General features: G+C 43.9%; 1 long non-coding RNA gene across 1 annotated transcript; it reads right to left on the reverse strand.

Annotated features, from left to right (window-relative positions):
• Positions 1–1,753: 1,753 nt before the first annotated feature.
• On the reverse strand, positions 1,754–9,288 carry LOC115083817. Its single transcript, XR_003854410.1, has 3 exons — positions 8,552–9,288; positions 7,984–8,110; positions 1,754–4,335 (listed from the first exon to the last, which is right to left on the reverse strand). It is a non-coding gene; the product is annotated as an uncharacterized LOC115083817 (long non-coding RNA).
• Between the last annotated feature and the right edge of the window lie 13,168 nt (positions 9,289–22,456).

Genomic DNA, 22,456 nt, shown 5'->3' on the forward strand with positions numbered 1-22,456 from the left:
GCAACTTGGTGGGGCGGGGGGGGGGGGGGGGTGGCGCTTTATGTCCGGGATGGCATAGAATCCAACAGGCTAAAGATCCTGCATGAGACTAAATGCACAACAGAATCTTTAGGAGGAGAAATCTCTGCCCATGTGGACTCTTGCCCCCTAATCAAGCAGGCTTGCCAACCTTCAGGACATGCAAACTCTGGCTGGAGCAGGCTGAAGCAGTATTTCTACTTGATTCTTCCTGAAATAAATGCCTTAGAAACCATGGTGTTTCATAGGGTATAATCAAAGAGCTATCTAAAAAGAAAACTGGTCACCTACAAACATCTTAAAGGTGACTTAAAATGGACTTGAGAATGGTCATTCCTGTCCTGGCTTAAATCACCTGACTTTTGTACTGTCATAAGTGAGAAAAGCCCAGTTCCGACAGAAGTGAAATTCTAAGAATATTGAGCACAGAAATACTCTTTCCTTTCAAATTAGCAAAGGCCACTAATCAGAGTGATTTCAACAACCCAACTGAAAGACAGGCTACCCAACGAGGCTTGCAGGGAAGAAAGACCAGATCCGTCCAAAGCTAAATTCAGATTCCAAGTTGAGGAGCCCTCCCATAGCAGAGGATTTTTGTTCTTGACTCCATGGAGGAAAGTATCCTGAGAGAGAAGCAAGAGATCTCCAAAGACTATGTTCCTTGCAGCAAGCCAGAACAAGTCAATGCCCTCTATGAGATTTGCAGGTTCTGCCTTCATTCCGATGCCCTCTGGTGGAACGGCAAGATTGAATAGGTCCCTCAATGGGAAATATTGTGTCCTCCTTAAACTGACCTTGCAGAGCTTCTAAACTCGGTCCACCATGTGCTCCTCCTTTTGCGCTACCAAGAGCTGCAAACTCTGATACTAAGAATCTGGATTATGTAGCCTGGCATTTTCAACAGTCAAGATGTTAAAAGCAAATGAAAAGGATCATCTGGGGAAGAACTGTCTGATCAAGAGAAAAGAAGGAGCACCACTGCTTGCACTTTCAACCTTAGGCTTCCAGCGAGACTAGATGTTAGTCATGCTTCTACCAGAATATTGAAACTCCCTAGGCTTCTTTTTTATTTTTTGACCAAATAATTTGTCTTGGAGCTTCACCGCAATGATCCACTCTGAAATATACCCTGCCAAAAGTTGCTTCTGCCAGTCCTCATCCTTTGGAGTCTCAAGAGCATCAGCTCAACACATTTGTCGGTACAATAACAGGGTCAGCCATATGAGATGTTGCTAGATCCTGCTGGGGACCTCTGTCCCACACAAAATCTGACTCACTTACCTGGTTATCTGAGGGTTACTAGATTCTTCTCACTAGTTCACATCAGCTAATGGTCTTACCTCGAGTGCCACCACCCAGACTACCTTCTCCCAACCTAGAGGCCAGGATTTCTGGAGCACTAGATGGCTGGCTCTGGCCCTTCACCTAGACCCGGACCCATTCTTCTCCACTAGAACTCCTGTATCTGCTTCAGCCACGTCAAGGTCCTAATGCTCGTCTTATCCTATAAGTCTTTTGCCTTCAATGGAAATAAACCATGAAGGAGAAAAGGAAGTAGCTTTACTACACTGGACTACTTAATATCACCATCAGAGGAGTACAAAATGAGTGAGTTGCATTCGGGTCTGCACCCAATTTACTATCTTCAGGTCCACTGCCCTGGAGCCAAGGACTTGCTGAACGAATTGTGCTTGGGGTGTTGTGGGTTATCAAATAAACACTTCGTACCAGCAGCTTAAGAAAGATCTTTATTTAGATAAAGTACTGGAATATTCCAGGAGAGGCAATGCAAAAGCTGTCTTGGAATGCATGGTTTACACAATAGATTAAATCCAGTGTACACACCAATGAGCTGTTTTATTTTTCACACAAAAAAAATGCAGAGTGAATAGCACACACATTCAGATAAATGTCAAGACCAAAGAAATGTGTGGCATTAAAATGTAACTGTTGAATATATATATATCTTCAGTTTTATTTGTTTTAGGCCAGCAAGAAAAACACTTGTTTTACAATATACATTTGTTATTAAAGGAAGAAACCCTGACACTGCTCAAATTATCACTGCAGGAAATGCTGCCAGTGAGAGCTTCTTCAATATGAACCGTTGGTTCCCACCCCTCCAAAGCATTCTGAGTCCTCTATTGTAAAGAGAACCTCTGGACAGGCCAGTCTCTGCGGACAAACGCCGGACATATAAAAGTCTCCCTGTTACGGAGATTTCACTGTGGACAAATGCCAGAAACTGCAGCATAAGCCTATTTCGAAAAGCTCCATTCAATTGCTGAATACCAAATTATGACCCTCCCCCTGTGGAAGGTCCTCTCCACAGTCATTCCATATGAGAATTTGAATGCAGCACTAAGCAGCTACAGTGGCCCAGGATTTACGTACGGTGTCCTACTATTGCTTGATGTGAACACCCACTGGTCCCCTTGATGCACCGTTGGTGTGAAACACAGCCGTGTCGGGGTTTCTTCACGTAATAACCAATGTATATTGTAAAACAAGTGTTCTTCCTGTTGGCCTAAAACAAATAAAGATGAATATATATATATATTTTGAACAGTTATATTTTAGTGCCACACATTTCTTTGGTCTTATTTGTTTTCATAACATTTTTCTAATTGGTTGGCATCATCATAACATCTTTTTAATAAGATGGTATTATAATTTTATCTCATATATATTAATGAGGCTGGGATTTTTGGAAATCATGTGATTTCTCGTAAATTGAGCCCAGAAGGCAGGAACAAACTGAAGGCTGAACGCGACATACTTTCTGATTTCTGGCCTACATTCAACATTTCAGCATACTCTGGCATGTCAGCAGCCTTTCAACAATGCTACAATTATAATCAGTGTAAATTCACAGTGCAGTAATAATAGCTTTAGAGGAAAAATCTTTTCAAGGCACCCTAATGGGGGCAGATGTGCAAAGAAAGGATCTGGACACAAGACGTGAGGCCTTCAGTCCTTGATGCTCAAGGCCATAAGACGACTTTCTTTCTTTGGATAAGAGAGGGCTACTTTCTACCCCAGAGACCGGGAAGGCCTAAATGCTGTTCAAGATAATCCTGTCAGCTGAAGGGATCCACCCCTGCATATCTCTGGCTGCGGTTGAATGACTTTCCTGCTGTGGCTCAAGTAGACAGACGGCTAAAAGAGGAACCTGCATCCCTCACTGCATAACGTGGCTTTTACCCACCCCTTGACCTGCAGATATTTGGGGCCATGATTAGCAATCTGGGGGCAGCCTGATAGCTGTCAGTACAGAATCCAAAATAATGCTCCTGGAGACAATAAGGAGGAATATCCTTGTGTATCCATGTGGGGGAAACAGCCTAAGAAGAGGTATGTCATTTTTGCATGGAGACACAAAGCTCAGGAGAATTTACAGCCTATTTCTAGAAGACAAAGGCAATAGAATTATGTCCCTGACCTCTTTCCAAGGGAAAGAAAATCCCAAAACCCATGACTGCCTAGTCCCTGAATAATGTCCGACCAGAGCGAACAGAAGACTCTAAGAGACACCAAGAAGTAGCCCGACAAGAAGACAGCAGGCCATACTAGGAAGGATCCAGTCCCACAAAACCCCCATTCAGGGGCACTTCCACACAGAAGGAAGAGGGCTTGCTGAGTAAACTGGGGGATTGTTTCAGAAGCAATCAGGACTCGCAGTGGCAGGAGAGGTAAGAGGGGCTTCTGAATTCAATTCTAGGTGGCTTCTGAACTTAGGATCCTAAAAACTTACAGGACTACTTCCCAGCACAGTTATTTCTTAGACAGTAAAACAGTACAAAAAGGTGGAGATTGCAATGGCTGTCACACTGTGGTGGAATTCCTGAGATGCACATTGTGAACACTGCGGTCTCATCTTGAACTAGTCTGGATCCAGCCCCAATCAATCTGATGCTGTTGAGGCGATTCCAGTTCTCTAAATCATCAGCTTTGCACATTAGCTCCGCATTTTCCTTCTGTAGTCTTCCCATTTGCAAATCTACTTGCACTGTGAGGTCCTCCCGTTACGAGACTCGATATTCCACTTCCAGGAGCCTTGAGAGTCCAAGCCCTCTTTCATCTCATCAATAGTAAGACTGCAGTTTGGACAAGCGATCCTCTAACGCCGCTGAGACACTTTTAGAGATGCTAAGAATCTCTTCATCCGATACCACTGCAAGTGCTTTCTCAGATACAGGCCGCGGTGACTCAGACGCCATTTTTGCCTCAAGCACACATCCCTTGTCACGAGTTTCTCTTGTACTTTTCACACTCATTCCCTCTCGTTTCTGATTGTAAAAGGTCTATTCACAACTGCTGCAATCGATAACAGAAAATTACAACAGTTTCCCCAAGTATCCTGCCAATCAACTAACTCTATGAGGGGATGGGGGTCCCTGGAGCTCTCCTCCACGTGTCTGCTCAAACCTCCGCCATTACTGGAAATCCCTCCAACTGTGATCTTAAAAAAGAAAGACACCCCCCCCCCCCCCCCCAGGTGATCCACTACCATATGCTTCTCCTCCCTATAAAGGGGATATAGCTCCCTCATTGTCTTGGGCACTTTAAGGCTGGACTCAAGTGTCAAGGAAATCCATTCGCCAACCATCGGCAGTAGCTAGGAGCTCTTGAAGGGGGAAGCCTACCATTTTCCATGAATATGGGTGCTCCTCCTATCAATTACTGCCTCTCCTTGCTCATCCAAGAACTCTAAGAGGTCATGCCCTGTAATTATAAGTCATAGCTCCTCTCTCAAGTGGCCTCCCCATCTCCTCCTCTTGTCCAACTAATTCCCTAGACTTGCTAAAGATAGCCTAAGCAGGAGCACCCTGGGAATTTTTATGTAATTAAATCTGGTTATTGTTTTATAATACAAAAGAGTACAGTAAACAACAACAGAAACTAAACACAAGCAACCTAGCTTGGATTAACTATAGATACAGCACATCAAGAGGTGGTTACATATAAATATATAAGTCACCACGGAGATGCAGGAAAATTAAATCAGTCCCAGAGCTTCCAAATTTTAAATATGCAAATATTTTTATTCATCAAATCGGCAACTCCATTGCTCAAAAGGTACAGAATTTATTCAACACCGGGTCCCCCGACACGGACCCGTGTTTCGCCAAACGCGGCTGCGTCGGGGGGGAACAGTATATTCTTTGTGGCATTCAAACTTTAAATTTTTAGCGTCTTGGACGGCAGTTTCGGCAAGGAGTTTGAATGCCACAAAGAATATACTGTTCCCCCCCCGACGCAGCCGCGTTTGGCGAAACACGGGTCCGTGTCGGGGGACCCGGTGTTGAATAAATTCTGTACCTTTTGAGCAATGGAGTTGCCGATTTGATGAATAAAAATATTTGCATATTTAAAATTTGGAAGCTCTGGGACTGATTTAATTTTCCTGCATCTCCGTGGTGACTTAAATATTGATTGTGGAGAGCAGCACTCGCTCCTTTGGACGTTTATGGACTACATATAAATATAGAAACATAGAGTGAGAGACAGAAACTGGTCATGGAGGTGTGACTGGTATATGTGTGTGTGAGAGACAGAGACTGGTTGTGGGCCCTAAGGAAGAGGACCATGAGTATAGAGCTTCAGCCACTAGTGTTGCTTCTGGTGTGTGCTACTGGCCTGCATGGAAGAGGAGTAGGAGAGATGCCGGAGGGGGTAAGCATAGGTGGCTTTTTAAGTTTATTTTTCTTCATTGACTGCCATTTTAATTATTGAATATTATGTGAAGTGTCTGCTGTTTTGAAATATTTTATTGGTGTTTGGAGAATTTTAAATACATTTTATGAGTTTTTAATTGTTGGATGTTATTCTGTTCATAGTTGTTGTGAAACACTTATTCTGCTTATTAGTATAGTTATACAATTATTTCTGGGTTGGGATCTATAGCTGCTTGTTAGTTCTGTTTTCCTAATAGGAGGTGTATTGGTGTTTAGGGCCTGATTTAATATTTGTTGTGTTGCCTTTTCATAGATAGGGTTGTTCCTGTTTGAGTGTATTCCATAATACAGGTGTAACTGTGTGCGGATTAGTTTATGTACATAACTGCATATCCTGGTAGTATGTTAGGTCGGTTCTGTGTATGTGACCAAGGTGAGGTATTTTACTTTATCAGTCTTATTTGTTGTATTTTCTCAAGAGGACATGCATTGGTGGTAAACTGCTGTCTTTTCATAAGTAGGGCTATTGAGCCGGGTAGTAAGGCTTTCTGTTGCTGGTAGAGATGGCAGTAGAACCAGAATATCTTTTTTGTAGGGTGAGTTATACGGGGAATGACATAATTCTGCTTTACATCCATAATTGTGGGTCAGCGGGGTTCCTGTGGATGCAGCATGTATGTTTGCATTTAGCCCTATGATGGACATGTGTTCAGTGTGTCACGCATGTGAGAACCATCTGTCAGGTGTGTCCTGACAGAAGAAAGATTGAGAACCACTGCTCTAACATACCCTTTTCCATTCATCCATCTCCCTCCTGCCCTCTCTCACATTCCCTTCATTCTCTCCTGTTTAGCTCCCTGGTGAGACCTCACTTGGAATACTGTATACAATTCTGGAGACCGCAGCTTCAAAAGGATATAAACAGTATGGAGTCGGTCTAGAGGGTGGCTACTAAAATGATCAGTGGTCTTTGTTCTCAAGAATATGGGGACAAAGATCTAAACATGTGTACCTAGAGGAAAGGTGAGAAAGGGAGGATATGACAGAGACATTCAAATATCTCAAAGATTTCCATGCACAGGAGGTGAGCCTCTTTCAACAGAAAGGAAGCTCTAGAACAAGGGGTCATGAAATGAGGTTGAAAAGGGATACACTCAAAAGTAATCTTAGGAAATATTTCTCTACAGAGAAAGTGTTGATGTGTGGAAACAGCCTCCTAGTGGAAGTGGTCGAGACAAAAACAGTATCTGAATTCAAGAAAGCATGCAATAAATACAGGCAATCTCTAAAGAAGTGATGGGAATTATAATGCTAAATTAATTGGACAGATGGGCAGACTGGATGGGTCATATGGTCTTTTTCTGCCGTCATGTTTCTATATGTTCTTCCTGCGTTTTTCTCATCTCCCTCCTATTATTCTTCTTCCTTACCATATGTAACATTTGGCCACTCACAGGATGGCTCCGTGAGCAGCCTCACTTACCCTGCCACCTGCTACTGACCATTGCTACAGACCTGGACCTCTCTCTTGTCTGCAACCTGTCACTGACTATTACTATGGACCCTGAATCTCTTGATCTCTGCCTGCCCTGGCCCTGAACCTGGTATCTGTCTGATCGCTGCCTGCCCTGACTCAGACATTCACCTGAGTCCTGTTGGTCCCTGGAACTCCAGAGCTCAACCTGCAGGGAACAGGGCTGGTATAGATGAAAGTCCAACTTGATCTCAGCCAAGGGCATGTCCTCCTGCCGTCAGAATGGCCCTAGTGGGTTCACCTGCTAGACTGTATCAATTGTGCCACAGCAAATAAGCTCTCAACCGTGACACCATAGTTCTCTCCTGCTCACTCTTGTCTTTCCCTCCTCCTGTGGTCCTTATCATTCACCTTCCTCCATATCTCCTGCTCCCTCATGTTTTTCTTTTTCCCTCAGTACTTTTCAGCCCCTTCTTTCTCCTCCAGCCTTGTCACTCACTCTCCCACACATCTCCTGGGTTCTTCTCTCCTTCCTCCATATCTTTCAGACCCTCTATCTTACCTATGACTTTACCATTCCCAGTTTTATCATTCTCTTTCTACCCCTGCCCTCTTCTTTACCCTCTTTGTGGCCAGGATGTCATTCATTACTCTTTCTCAAGTATTTATATGGAAAAAATATCATGGAAAAAGCCTGGTTTATGGTGAGCTGCAATAACAAAGGTTTTCATTCAGTTTATAATCAAATAATATTCTGTTTTTCCCCTTCTCCAAAATATTTGTCTGAAAAAATGATTAAATAGCATTTCTTACTTAGTGAGCTGAGCATCTGATAATTCTCCTTCATCACATCCTTGTAAAGCTCTTTTTGCCATTCTTTTAAATCTTCCCATTCCTCCTGGGAGAAATAGACAGTGATATCCTCAAAGGTGACTAGGACCTGAAACACAAAGCATATAATTCCCAATCACATAATGTTGCTGAGACTCAGTAGGGCATGGCAATGATTTTCTGTGTGTATATAAAGTCTCAGACCAGAATAATATTAAATGGAAATCAGTTATGCACACAATCAGGGACACAAAATATGGTTTTCTGGATTCCTGCCTTTCGCTGCTTACACTCAGGAAGGTCCCAAAGTGTTTTTTCTGCACATCAGGAAAGAGTTTTAGCAACTGGAAACCAGTTACACACAGAACCTTAGACACAAAATATCACTTTGTGAACTCCTGATCTCTCTGCTTACATTTAGGAGAGTCCCAAAGTGCCTTTTCTGTGCCTCGGATCTGCTCAGGGTCCAATTAAACAGGGCGGACTCTGCAATGTCCCAGGTTAGAAAACTGCAGCAGGGCTTGTACAGAGGTTGGGGGCAATCTCCTACCTGAGCAGAAGTTCCTGCAGGCATTTCTCTGCTTACTTTTGATGCTTTCAGAATTTGAAATGAATTGGTGGCTCTTGCTCAGGCTGGGGAAGAGCTGAGTGTTTGCCTCCTGCAGTGCAGTTCGGGGGCTGTTACAGGAGGAGGGGGAGAGGACAGAAGCTAAAATTCGGGGCTGCAAGTTTCTGCTTTCTGATAGTCTGCAAATGAAGACTCTTTGTATGTTTGTCTCAACACAGAGGATTCCTCTTCCTGCTGGGCACTGACTGATGACATCACTAGAGGAGAAGCAGTAATTGCGGTGAGTGATGACATCACACAGAGGGCGGAGCTTCATGCAGCTCTGGCACTGCAGGATGACCTGGCAGCGTAGCCATGATGGAAGGGAGAAACACTCCTTGCCTGCCCTCAACACGTGCTTTTCAAATCTTCTTTCATCGTGCCTCGTTGCCAACTCTGCAGCCGCAGCTTCACTCTGCTTCCCAGTTTCTAGCCTCCCTCCAAGTCCAGGCCTCCGCTTTTCCCTTGCCACAGCTCAGACCGGCTGCCGCCATGGCCGCACGCAGAGTACCGACTCGTTCAGAGCAAGGGGCGCAGGGTGGGTCAATGAAGCAGCAGCAGCCCCGATGACAATGGAGGATGGCAGGCCCTGCCTTCACCATCACTGAAACTTGCCTGCTGGACTGCAAGGTGCATGCACCATCGCCCTGCCGCAGTTGGAATACTCTGGATCGCCAGACTCCAATCACTACATGGCCCGGCCATGGCTCGCCTTATTTTTATGTCCGCCTGGGGCATACTGTCACACACGGCTGGGACCAGAGACTGTGAGAGATACCCCTCCTCTGAGCCGTTGCCGGCAGTAGGGGCTTTCCAAAATAGTTGCTCCTGCTACAGCAGCCTGTGCCTGTGTATGCTGCATTTCTCTGACTACTGTCTCAGGCTAGGCTACCCATGGCTGCAGTTCTCCTCTCCAGAACGAGACCAGCCTCCAGGTAAAGTTGCCTTGCTGCCACCTTGCCTGCCTTCTTCCTAGTGCTCTCGCAATCCCTCCACCGTCTCAGTTATGGGACTTTCATGGACATGGTGACCTTGCACCACCAGTCAAAATTCTTTCTGCACTTGTCCTTGTGTGTACTTTGATTGCTGAGAGCAGTCCCAGCTCGTTGGCTGTCATTTTGGATTTCTCCTACTACTTGGAGCTCATGTAATGGGCACTTCGGCCGACGACCTTACCTTCAGCTACTCTGAAGAAGCCTTCAAGGCAGTCTTGACAGACGTTCCCTTCTTTTCAGACTCATCTACATCTACATATCCCTCAATTTCATGGTTGGACGCTATAAATTTACAGAAATGTTTAACGTGTGCTGAACTACACGCTTCCACACTCATTGAATACTGCCGCGTTAGACGTATCCCACGGGGCCTGAGGATTCAAAAGGAACCCCGGTTACATGTGGATAATAAAGAGTTCCTTACATGCTGGAACCAGATATTGAACAAGTGTTCATTTGACTTAATGCTTCTGATTATAGAAACTACTAAAAATTTGACCAGGTCTCTCCACGACAAATTATCTGTACACATAGAATCTATTAAGAGCTATTCATCCTTGGAACAATTTGATCATCAGTTGGCGGAGTTCCAAGAGAACTTGGAGAAGTTCAAGAACGACTTAAAAGCAGCTAAATATAAGAAATTTCAGAGAGACTAATACGATTACAAAAAGGGCTACATTTATCCATGGATGGCCACCAATTGTATATAGAAGACGTCAGTAACCTTTACACAATCATCTTCAGACGATTTGTCGGGAGAGGAAGGAGGATCTCTTGTGAATCAGGAAGAACGAACTGCGAGTACAACTTTACCATGAGTGATGCCATCTTTCTCATCTTCTTTTTTAGAACCAGCCCCGCCACATCGGAACTTCCGAAACCCTCGGTTTCGAGGGTAATCTGCCCCCCCAACAATCTCAACGAGTGACACGGGCTACACGCCAACAAGAAGATCCCTGGCAATAAGTGTAACTAAATCCAATGTGGTATTTAACCTGTCATCCCGCCCCTTATCAGTTACTGAAATCAGGGTGCTGGAAAAAGGACTCTCCTTTGTTCCAACGGTTAAGCACGATGACTTTGATGTACAAGTTCATCTTTATAGGTTTTTTAGGTCACTTAAACTCAAGGCTTTCTTCTCCGATGCCCCGGCATCTCAGGCCCACTCAGTGGTATACACTAAATCTAGATGGATCCCTCCGGGCCCTATGGACCCTTCCATAGTTTTGTTTTTTTTTTTGAAAGACTGGTTTGCTCTGAAATCAATGAATTAAAATCCACACATGGGTATGTTTTCTATAACTTGTCTAAGGAAGAAAGGACAGCCATAAAATCACTAGCAGATGATCTGAGCATTGTAATCAAGCCTGCGGACAAGGGTAGGGGCATTATGATCCTGGTTAAATCTGATTATGAGGCTGAAGCCATACGTCAGCTTAGTGATTCTTCCTTTTCTCACCCTTTAATTCACAACCCTACAGCCACACTAAAGGCATCTAGTAAAGTTTTGGTACAGGAGGCAGTTGATCGCAATTTCATCACTACTCGTGAAGCTCAGTTCTTAATGAATGAATTTCCAGTGATCCCGGTATTCTACACTTTGCCCAAGATACATAAAACCCTACAAAATCCTCCTGGCCATCCCATTGTATCTGGGAATGGGTCACTCTTAGAGCCATTATCCATTTTTGTGGGCATCTTTCTCAGACCTTTTGTACCCTTAAGTAAATCTTATGTAAGGGACACCACACATCTCAATTCTAAATGACTTGACCAACCCACCTAATCCGTGTTATTTGGTGACATTAGATATCGTGTCATTATATTCTAATATCCCTCAGGAGGATGCCTTAAAGGTAATTGAACAGACACTAAATTTACGTACTGGCCATATTCGAATTCCCACTTCAATCTTATTAGACTTAGCCCGCATTGCCTTGACAGAACTATTTCACTTTCAATCTGAAATTTTATCAACACGTCAATGGCACGGCTATGGGTGCCACCATGGCCCCTAGCCTGGCCTGTCTCTATGTAACAGCTTTTGAAGAAGAACACATTTACCCCTCAAATTGGACCACATTCATGCATTTATGGCTAAGATACATAGATGACGTTTTTTTAATTTGGCGTGGATCTGATATTCAATTTTTTGTATTTTTAGATTGGTTCAACAACTGCAGTACCAACTTCCAATTTAACTTCAATATCCATACTGATCAAATCTCATTTCTTGATATTTCTATCACTTTAGATGATGCAGTTTTCTCTACCTCAATCTTCCGTAAAGAAACTGATCGGAATACTCTTTTGAATTTTGACAGTTGTCATCCGCAGATTCTCAAAAACAATATCCCCACCGGTCAGTTCCTTAGACTATGCCAGCTGTGCTCTTCTAAGAATGAATTTATAGCACAAGCGATCAGATGATTGCTCGGCTTAGTGCGAGGGGGTACCCTCATAAAGTTCTGAAGAAAGCTTACAAACGAGCCCTTTATGTAAATCGTGATTTGCTACTTTTGCCGCAGAATCAGTCTAGGGACAAGTCTGTGAATTGTATCCTTCCTTTTTCTACCATGAGTAGTACAATTACAAATATAATACGTAAACATTGGAGTGCCCTCTCTCTCAATACTATTTTCAAGAGTTCACTCCGCTTTACTGGCCGCCGAGGTAAAAACCTCCGGGACATGTTGGTATACTCTGGTTTTCAATCTGAAATTACACAATCTCAAACTGGAATGGGACACAGGCCTTGTGGCCAGTGTTGTGTGTGTCCCTTGACATTTGTTACATCAGCCTTTATGCATCCGACCACAAAGAAAACTCATGCGTTGTATGGGTGGTCTATGTCATCATCCGCCCCTGCCAAAAACTTTATGTTGGTAAAACATCCCGTATGGTAAAAACTCGGACGATTGAACATCGCTCAAATATCAAAAATCACCGTGAGAATGCCCCCTTGGTGGACCACTGGATTCAATGCTCCCACTCTGTTTCAGATTTAAAATTTTTCATTCTTGATGTGGTTTGTCCTCCCCCGTGGGGGGAGGGGCAATTATTCTGAATTTTTGATTAAGAAGGAACAAAAATGAATATATATACTAGATACAGTAGCACCAAAGGGGTTGAATCGCGAACTTGAATGGAGTTTTTTCACCTAACGTGTCCATGCTGTGATTTGATTGGCTGTCCTTTCCTGCCTTCATGATTGGTGCTTCTTTTCGCACCAAATACCGACTGAATTGGTATGTTTTTCTATATTCTTGGATGATTTCATGTGCACTGTTCTTGCTTTTGATAATTATTTTCTCTGTGTCTAGAAAAGGCGGATCTCTTCATATTTAACTGAGCGTGTAAATTCCTGCTATATTGGACACTCAGGAGTCTTTACCGTCTGTTCCTTACTAATTGAAATAGCATATTGTCTAAATGCTCGGCCTGCCCTACTCTTTTTCTGGTTCCTTAATGTTTTTATTTTATTTTTCAGAATGATATCTTCAAAGTGTTGTCCCTCCCGACGTAGCCTGTCGGCAAAACATGGGGTCCATGTCGGGGGACCCTTTAAACAAGTATTTGTTAAACAGTGGGGTTGCCGCTTATGAACATTATTAAAATTACTGTGAATGATAACTTCTGGACCAGTCAAAATTCTTTCTGCACTTGTCCTTGTGTGTACTTTGATTGCTGAGTGCAGTCCCAGCTCGTTGGCTGTCATCTTGGATTTCTCGACCTTGCACCACCACCAAACCTGGAAACCTTTGACTTCCAGTCACCCTGAGATTACCATGGATGAGCAGGGGGAGGGAACGGGGGGGGGTGCACAGTGGGACCGGATGCTCACATATTTGCTCTCATAAACACTCTTACATGTTCACACTTAGTTTCACGGCTCATTCTCTCACATCCTCATGTCCATTTACACCTATACTTCTGCCATTCTCCCATCAACACACACACACTCACTTCTCTCCCTCTTCCATACACACATGCCCCCTCACTTTCACACCCATGCTCACTTGCACTCAGCTCTCTCCTACTCACCTACATACACTCAGATCTCTTCTTCCTACACAAATACACACTCACTCACTCTCTCAGACATACTCATTCATTCTCTCTGCCCCCCTTTCAAAACACATTAGCAACAGCAGACTCTAACGTAGGCACCTGGAGCAACAGCAGCTTCTTCCTTCTCCTCCTGTGCTGCGGAAGTGGACGCTGACTATTTCTTACTCCTCGTTTGATGCACGGGCAGGAAATCGCAATGTCGATTGGCCAAGATAAACAGGTTAGGGTGGGCAAGTGGCTGGATACAGGAAACAGGCTGTGCAGGAGCAGGTGGTGTCACGAGGAAGTGAAGTTAAGAGTTAGAAAGGTCCGGAGATGGTAGAAATCACTGTCAAGTTCCTCCTTTTTCAGCCGCGCAAGACCAATGACGTTTCTTTCTTCTTTCCGGGTCCAAGTAGATTGGTTTTGCTGCAGCACCCGGAGATTTGCGGTATTGGCCCGGAGACCCGGTAATTCTTTTAGAATTCCGGAGTCTCCGGACCAAATCCGGAGAGTTCCCAGGTATGACCACCACCAGCCCCCACCCTGGCCTACCACGGCTCTGATGCTGCTACACTTACTGCCTTCTTCCCGAATCACCAGCCCAGAGGTCTCGAGAGATTTCCTGCGGAATGGTCCCCTCAGAAACCTGATCGCTGAACTCAGCGGTGGCCACTCACCAGGTAAGTCTGGGGGATCGCTCCGCTACCAAACTACCGGACCAACTGGGGGGCTAAAATAGCGTCCCCGGTACCTCCTGGCTGGCTGAGGCTCGCCAAATGTAACCGTCTCTAATCTCAGAAAGGAGGCCCAGACAACTGATCCGTAAAGATAGACTTTTATTGCCAGCAAGATGCAGCTAAGACAGAGGCTTAGTACAACTGCATGCCCCTCCCCTTCAGGAGCAGACTCTTATGCACTTTACAGTTCTTATCTTTTACACATGCGTTCTAAGCATTGCTGAGCAAGCATATTCCGGCTGAAGGGGCTACTGACCCCCTCCCTAGACACCCTGGAACTTTCGTGAAACTTCACCCATGTTCTGCAGGAGAGGCTGCCGGGACTTGCAGTTCTGGAAAGGAATTCACGAGTCTATAGTAATACAGCCCTTCACATAATACATCCATTGTTCTATCCTAGGTTACAGTGAAAGCTTATCAGAGAATAAGAACAGCGAAGCCAAAAAAAATGAAAACGTGCAATGTGCTGACAGAGAGTTTCTCAATGTCCTAATTACAGCTGTATTGCAGACTGTAAGTAAACCCGTCATGAAGCAGGGAATTCTGGTACATGAAGTCCTGTTTGGCAGGAGTTTCAGGTTGTCCTCTGTCAGGTTGAAGCCTTCAGACCCCTTCAGTACCACATGTAGCGTAGAAGTGTGGTCACCCCCTCTTTTCTCTTGAACCCTTCCAGCCCGGCATGATACTCATCCCCTCTATTCCTTTCCCCTTTCTCCGAAGGCATAGGGCTTAAAGAGAGCTTGTGCCACTTGGGATGATGCCATGCAGTGCCCTCCCAGTAAGACAATTTAAAAGTGTTGTTTGATGCCATGGATTTACAAATATAAAAGTTAAAGGCAAGATTTAGAATTGATGAGAGACTATTCTATAAAAAGATATTTATTTCTAGGTTTTTTGATGTGCAACATATACTGTTTTTAACTGCTCTAAAACTTTTTTTTTTTTTAATTTATAGTTTTGGAAGGAGGTTGGCAGTTGATTATTCAGAGAGAATGGTTCTGATCACCTAAGGGGAATCAGCATATAGCCTGATATGAAACTACCAACCCTTTCTGTATTGGGATTTGTTGATAACTTTTTGTAATAATCTGTCTGTATGTAGAATTTGGTATATTTTTGGAATGTTTTAAGCGGGTGGTTTTTGTTTTTTATTTTTTGACATAATTGTGTTTGGGGCTACACCTTCTAGTGGAGAGTTTTGGTTTTTAAGGCAACTCCCGCACATGCTCAATAGAGCTCAAAGCTCTACTAGCTTAGAGAGATGAATCCATTCAGTGCTGATCGATGACGTCCCCCACGTCATCCTACTAATAATGGAAAACATAGTTTACGGTCAGCAAACTTGCATTTCCTCCCTGATTAAAAGGTACAGGATTATGCAATTCTTTAAAAAAAACAGAGAACCCAAATTACCTTCCTTTTAGAGACTCCTCTTTCTAAAGCTGAATATGCCAAGCTTGGAAAGGACTGGGCTGGAGAGAACTATTTTGCATCTTACAAGTCTAAAAGTCATGGGGCCAGATAGTGCCACTTAGCTGGAAAAGATTGGAATTATCGGTCTTAAGTGATGCTGTTTGGATATTCAACCACATTTAGTGGCCATCACTTAGCCAGATAACTATTTAGATGGATAAATAGTTATTTGGCTAAGTGGTGGGTAGGATGGGGGCATTCCAGGGCATGGTTAATTATCCAGCTAACTTAGAGAGTCATTCATCAAAATGCTTTATGGCGTTAATGCACTCAACAACATCATAACGCATGCGTTAATGCCATAACGCATGCAATGATCGTGTTACCGCACAGCGTGAATGCAAATGTTTTGAAGGGGCGGGATCAATTAAAATAAGGGTCAATATCACACCAAACGAAAGCATAACACATGCTATTGCACATTTTTAATGCTGAAAATAAGTACACCTTTTTTCCTGGCATTAAGCTGTGCGATATGCCCGAAACAGCCGTAGTGCAATTTGCGTTAAAGATTGCAAATTGCATTTTGGCCATTTCTGGGCTTGGGAAGGGAGAGGTGAGGAGAGAAAAGTAGAGTAGAGAAAAAGGAAGCCTCTGGGGAAGCCTTTACAGTATTCAACTATTTATATCTCTATAGGAGGGCCAGCTAATAGCTCAAGGTGAGGTATTGGTGGTGGTTTAGGGGCCAGTTTGACATGCAGGGTGAGATGTACAAACTGCACAGTACCTTTCAGTGAAGATTTGACATCATTTGGAGTGAGGAAAGTCTCAGAAAGATGAGATTTCTACTATGTTATCTCACCCTAGCTTGATAGTACCCTGTTATAGAGTCCATCAAGCTAGGGCGAAAGAACATTGTAGAAATATCATCTTTGTGAGACTTTCCTCACTCCAAATGATGTCAAATCTTCACCGACGTGTACTATGCAGTTCGTGCATCTCATTTTGCATGTACAACTGGCCCCTAAACCCTAAGCTACCACCAACACCTCAGCTACAGCTATTAGCTGGGCCTCCTATGGAGATATAAAGAGTTGACTACTATAAAGGCCTTAACAATACTCTCTCTCTCCCAATAGTAATAGCAAGCTGTGAAATAGAAGTATCACGGAGTGTGAAAACTTTATCGCACCCCTGCGATTCTGTTAGCGCACAGTGCGGTAATTCTAAAATTACCATAAACATACCCCTTTTTCTTACCACGGGCGTTATCCATGCTATTGAGCAGGTCTAAAGTTGGCCGGATAAACTTATCCGGCTAACTATTAGTTATCTTTGTATATTCAGCGGTGCAGCCGCATCACTTGATATCTCAGTCAACTTAGCCAGATATGTTTATTCAGCTAGCTTGTTCAGCTGGATAGTGTCAGGGTCTGGTTTAAATAACACGCATCAGTAAAACTTTTCAGTAAGGTTCAATGAAAAACAACAAAAGTTCAAAGCATAACATGGGTTTCCTGACTTACAGGTTGTAGAAAACAAAGAAGGTAGCCCAGCAATGTGGATTTTCTTACTGGATAGGGAAGGGGAAAGATCCAGCAGTCCTGCATGTTATGCGTGACCCAGTTCAGACCTTGTCCTCTATAGAGAAACGAAGATGTTGTGCCAGCAGGGAACTCTTCTGCTGGGCCCTGCTCTGGCTGTTACCAGTCCCTCCTGAAGGACTTAAGTCACTGCCCACAAGTCTTTCTGCATATATTGGACTGCCTCACCTAGATTAGATATGGCAGGCAGGACTACAGTGTCCAGCTTATCTAGAAGTGAATGACAGGTGTCACCACTTCACTCCATTTTTCTGATACAGGCTTTTTGGACTTGCTCCATGAGTTCAGACTGTTTAAGGTGCTCTTGCTGCCTGGCTTTTGCCATCTGACACTGTATTGCATAGGCAATTTGTTCTAGTCTGTCTCCTGAGCTGCTGTTTTGCAGGTACATCAGGCCCCCAACCCTTCTCCTGTTTGCTTGAGGTGGCAAGTTGCCTTTTGGGGGCCAGTCCCCATAAAGTGCTGCAAGCCCCCACACCACAGGCAATGGGACCCGGGTCATGGTTGCAGCTGTTGACTGCCATTTTCTGAGGCTGGTTCCCAAGAAAAAGTGGAACAAATTTGCATGGGCTCTGGTGGTATGCTGCTCTTCAAATCCTGGAGGAGAATTCTGTAAGAAGGGGCGAGAGAACCTTAGGCCCCTTCTCCTTCTCCTTGGTATTCTCCCAAACGGGTATCAACTTGAATACACATGTTAATTAATTCTTCCAAGAAGGAAGGGGGTTCTATCTGGGCCAGTTCGTCGTTCATCTTTTCTTCTGGCCCAGTTGGAACTGATGCCATAGAGCAGTGGTTCCCTACCTGGTCCTGGGGACCCCCCAGCTAGTCAGGCTTTCAGGATATCCACAAGGAATATGCATGAGAAAAAATTATCATGTAATGGAAGCAGTGCATGCAAACTTTCTCTCATGCATATTCATTCTGGATATCCTGAAAACCCGACTGGCTGGGGGGGTCCCCAGGACAGGGTTGGGACCCACTGCCATAGAGGTTCTTCACATCCAACTGTAAATGGTGAAAGCGAGCCACATAGGATAGGACGGAGTCCGTCCCTTGTTGTAGGCGTATTAGGCCACTCTCTGCCATATGTTTCAGTTGGGATAAGAAAACATCTTTTCAAATTCCAGTGGAAAGGAATTTCATGTGGTGCTTGGGTTCCACTCCATCAGAGTAGTAACTCATTTTAAGGCATCTCCTGAAAATAATGTTGTCATTCAATAGGTTTTATCTGTAAAATTGTATTTATTTGTATTTATTTAGGAACTCCAAATGAATATCACAACGGTTTACAATATCAGTATTCATATTCTTGGTCAACAATTGCATAGTGTGTTCACATTCTAGATTGGGCATCCAAATGGCAGATGAAATTTAATGTGGACAAGTGCAAGGTGTTGCATATAGGGAAAAATAACCCTTGCTGTAGTTACACGATATTAGATTCCATATTAGGAACTACCATCCAGGAAAAAAATCTAGGCATCATAGTGGATAATACTTTAAAATAGTCAGCTCAGTGCGCTGCAGCAGTCAAAAAAGCAAACAGAATGTTAGGAATTATTAGGAAGGGAATGGTTAATAAAACGGAAAATGTCATAATGCCTCTATATCGCTCCATGGTGGGACCACACCTTGAATACTGTGTACAATTCTGGTCGCCGCATCTCAAAAAAGATATAGTTGCGATGGAGAAGGTACAGAGAAGGACAACCAAAATGATAAAGGGGATGGAACAGCTCCCCTATGAGGAAAGGCTGAAGAGGTTAGGGCTGTTCAGCTTGGAGAAGAGACAGTTGAGGGGGGATATGATAGAGGTCTTTAAGATCATGAGACGTCTTGAACGAGTAGATGTGAATCGGTTATTTACACTTTCGAATAATAGAAGGACTAGGAGGCATTCCATGAAGTTAGCAAGTAACATATTTAAGACTAATCGGAGAAAATTCTTTTTCACTCAACGCACAATAAAGCTCTGGAATTTGTTGCCATAGGATGTGGTTAGTGCAGTTAGTGTAGCTGGGTTCAAAAAAGGTTTGGATAAGTTTTTGGAGGAGAAGTCCATTAACGGCTATTAATCAAGTTTACTTAGGGAATAGCCACTGCTATTAATTGCATCAGTAGCATGGGATCTTCTTAGTGTTTGGGTAATTGCCAGGTTCTTGTGGCCTGGTTTGGCCTCTGTTGGAAACAGGATGCTGGGCTTGATGGATCCTTGGTCTGACCCAGCATGGCAATTTCTTATGTTCTAGTTCATATTCATGTATATGCTAGGACATCACAATAGTAAGCATATAATCTAGTTCATATTTGTACATTTTTAGTTAATTACAGATTCTAATTCTACTTACAAAGTACTTTACATTGTGCATTACTTATTGCTCTCTCTACTAACATTATCTTTGGTATTGACGTTGAGATCATCAGCATATTGGTATTTTATGTTAAGTTGAACCATATAGAAACAGAAATGTTTCTATATGGTTCATCACTTTCACCCACCCTTTTCAATGTCTACCTGCTACCACTCTGCCAACTGCTAACAAAATTAAGCCTGAAACATTTCCTTTTTGCAGACGACGTACAGATCGTAATCCCTATAAAAGAATCAATCTCAAAAACAATGGAATACTGGGACAGTTGCCTATTAGAAATTAAACTTCTCCTCAACAGTCTAAACCTTGTACTCAATGCTTCGAAAACAGAATTCCTGCTCATATCACCGGAAAACAATAACACACTTCCTAAACCACCCACACTCCTTCAAACAACCCACGTAAGAGACTTAGGAGCCATCCTAGACAATCGTCTCAACCTCAAAACATTCATTAACCAAACCACCAAAGATTGCTTCTACAAATTACATATCCTGAAAAGAATAAAACCGCTGTTTCACACTCAGGACTTCAGAACAATCTTGCAAGCAATAATCTTTTCCAAACTAGATTATTGCAACTCATTACTATTAGGCCTCCCAGCTTCTTACACCAAACCTTTACAAATGGTTCAGAACTCTGCAGCCAGAGTCCTTACAAATTCCAGGAAAATTGACCACATTTCACCTATTCTCAAAAACCTCCATTGGCTTCCGATCCACTATAGAATCATGTACAAAACCATTAACATCATATACAAAACTATCAACCAACACACGCAACTTGACCTACAAATACCACTTAAAAAATTCACCTCCGCCAGGCCTATCAGGGAACACTACAAAGAGTCACTCCAAATTCCAAAGGCCAAAACCTACCAACATAAATCCTTGAGTCTCAGAGCCTTCTCATCAGCAGGTCCAGCTCTCTGGAACTCGATCCCACCTGATTTGAGACAAGAGCCATGCTCTTTAACATTTAGGAAAAGACTAAAAACTTGGCTTTTCAAAAAAGCATTTCCAAGCCTTGAATAAAACCTCCTCTCACTAGCACTAACTCGTATGCAATAATGGAATGTAAACACGAATCAACCAACCTCAAACCCTCTCTCACTAATTCCTGCTGAATATTTATCATACTATTACCATTCACAACTGTCATATTTATTCATTTGATTACCTATGTACCGTTTCATAGTCTTATTTTTTCACTTGCTATTCTAATGTATCAATAGGCTGAAATGTAAATATTGTGCTGTTCAATTTCTCCCCTTCCATCCCAAGTTTATTTTCCTTGTTTTTTGTAACTTTCCCTCTCCCTTTTTCTGATTCACTGTATTTAAAGTTCAAGGCTCTTATTGAAAATATTGTTTTTTACCTTACGTTATGCTTTACACTCCTTGTTATTTGTAAACCGGGTTGATGTGATGCCTATCATGAAACTCGGTATAACAAAAACAATAAATAAATAAATAAATAAATGACGACAGAAGAAGACCAAACGGCCCATCCAGTCTGCCCAGCAAGCTTTCACACTTATTTTTTTTCATACTTAGGTGTTACTCTTGGCCCTTATAAGTAACTTTTTGGTTCTATTTCCCTTCCACCCCCACCATCGATATAGATAGCAGTGCTGGTGCTGCATCTAAGTGAAGTATCTAACTAATTGTTTAGGGGGTAGTAACCGCCGTAATAAGCAAGCTACTCCCACGCTTGTTTACCCAGCCTGTGCAATTCAGTCCTTGTTGGTTGTTGTCTGAATATAAATCCTCTTTTCTTCATTCCCCCTGCCGTTGAAGCAGAAAGCTATATTGGATATGCATTGAAAGTGAAGTATCAGGCTTATTTGGTTTGGGGTAGTAACCGCCATAACAAGCAAGCTATTCCCCTGCTTTTTTGTGGAAGCAAATCCTTTTTTCCACATTTCCTCTTGCTGTTGAAGCATAGAGCAATGTTGGTGTCGCATTAACCGTGTGTATGTTTATTGAATAAGGGGTAGATTTTCACAAAGCGCGCCTTAGCGTACTTTTATTGGCGCATCAGGCGCAAACAAAAGTACGCTGGATTTTAGTAGATACGCGCGTAGCTGCGCGTATCCGCTAAAATCCTGAATCGGCGCGCCAAGGCTGCTGATTTCGTGTAGCCGGCGCGCGCCGAGCCGCGCAGCCTGCCGCCGTTCCCTCCGAGGCCGCTCCGAAATCGGAGCAGCCTCGGAGGGAACTTGCTTTCGCCCTCCCCTCACCTTCCCCTCCCTTCCTCTATCTAACCCACCCCCCCCGGCCCTATCTAGACCCCCCCCTTACCTTTGTCGGGGGATTTACGCCTCCCTCTGGGAGGCGTAAATCCCCGCGCGCCAGCGGGCCTCTAGCGCGCCGAGACGGGACCTGGGGGCGGTTCCGGAGGGCGCAGCCACGCCCCCGGACCGCCCCGGCCCGAAACCATGCCCCCGGGCCCGCCCCCGAAACGCCGCGTCCCGCCCCGAAAACGCTGCGTCGATCGGACACGCCCCCGACACGCCCCCCTCGAAAAACCCCGGGACTTACGCGAGTCCTGGGGCTCTGCGCGCGCCGGTAGGCCTATGTAAAATAGGCGCACCGGCGCGCAAGGCCCTTCTCGCGTAAATCCGGGCGGATTTACGTGAGCAGGGCTCTTAAAATACGCCCCTAAGGATA

The sequence above is a fragment of the Rhinatrema bivittatum genome, chromosome 2 (genome assembly GCF_901001135.1).
Source record: "Rhinatrema bivittatum chromosome 2, aRhiBiv1.1, whole genome shotgun sequence".
In the NCBI taxonomy this organism is placed as follows: domain Eukaryota; kingdom Metazoa; phylum Chordata; class Amphibia; order Gymnophiona; family Rhinatrematidae; genus Rhinatrema; species Rhinatrema bivittatum.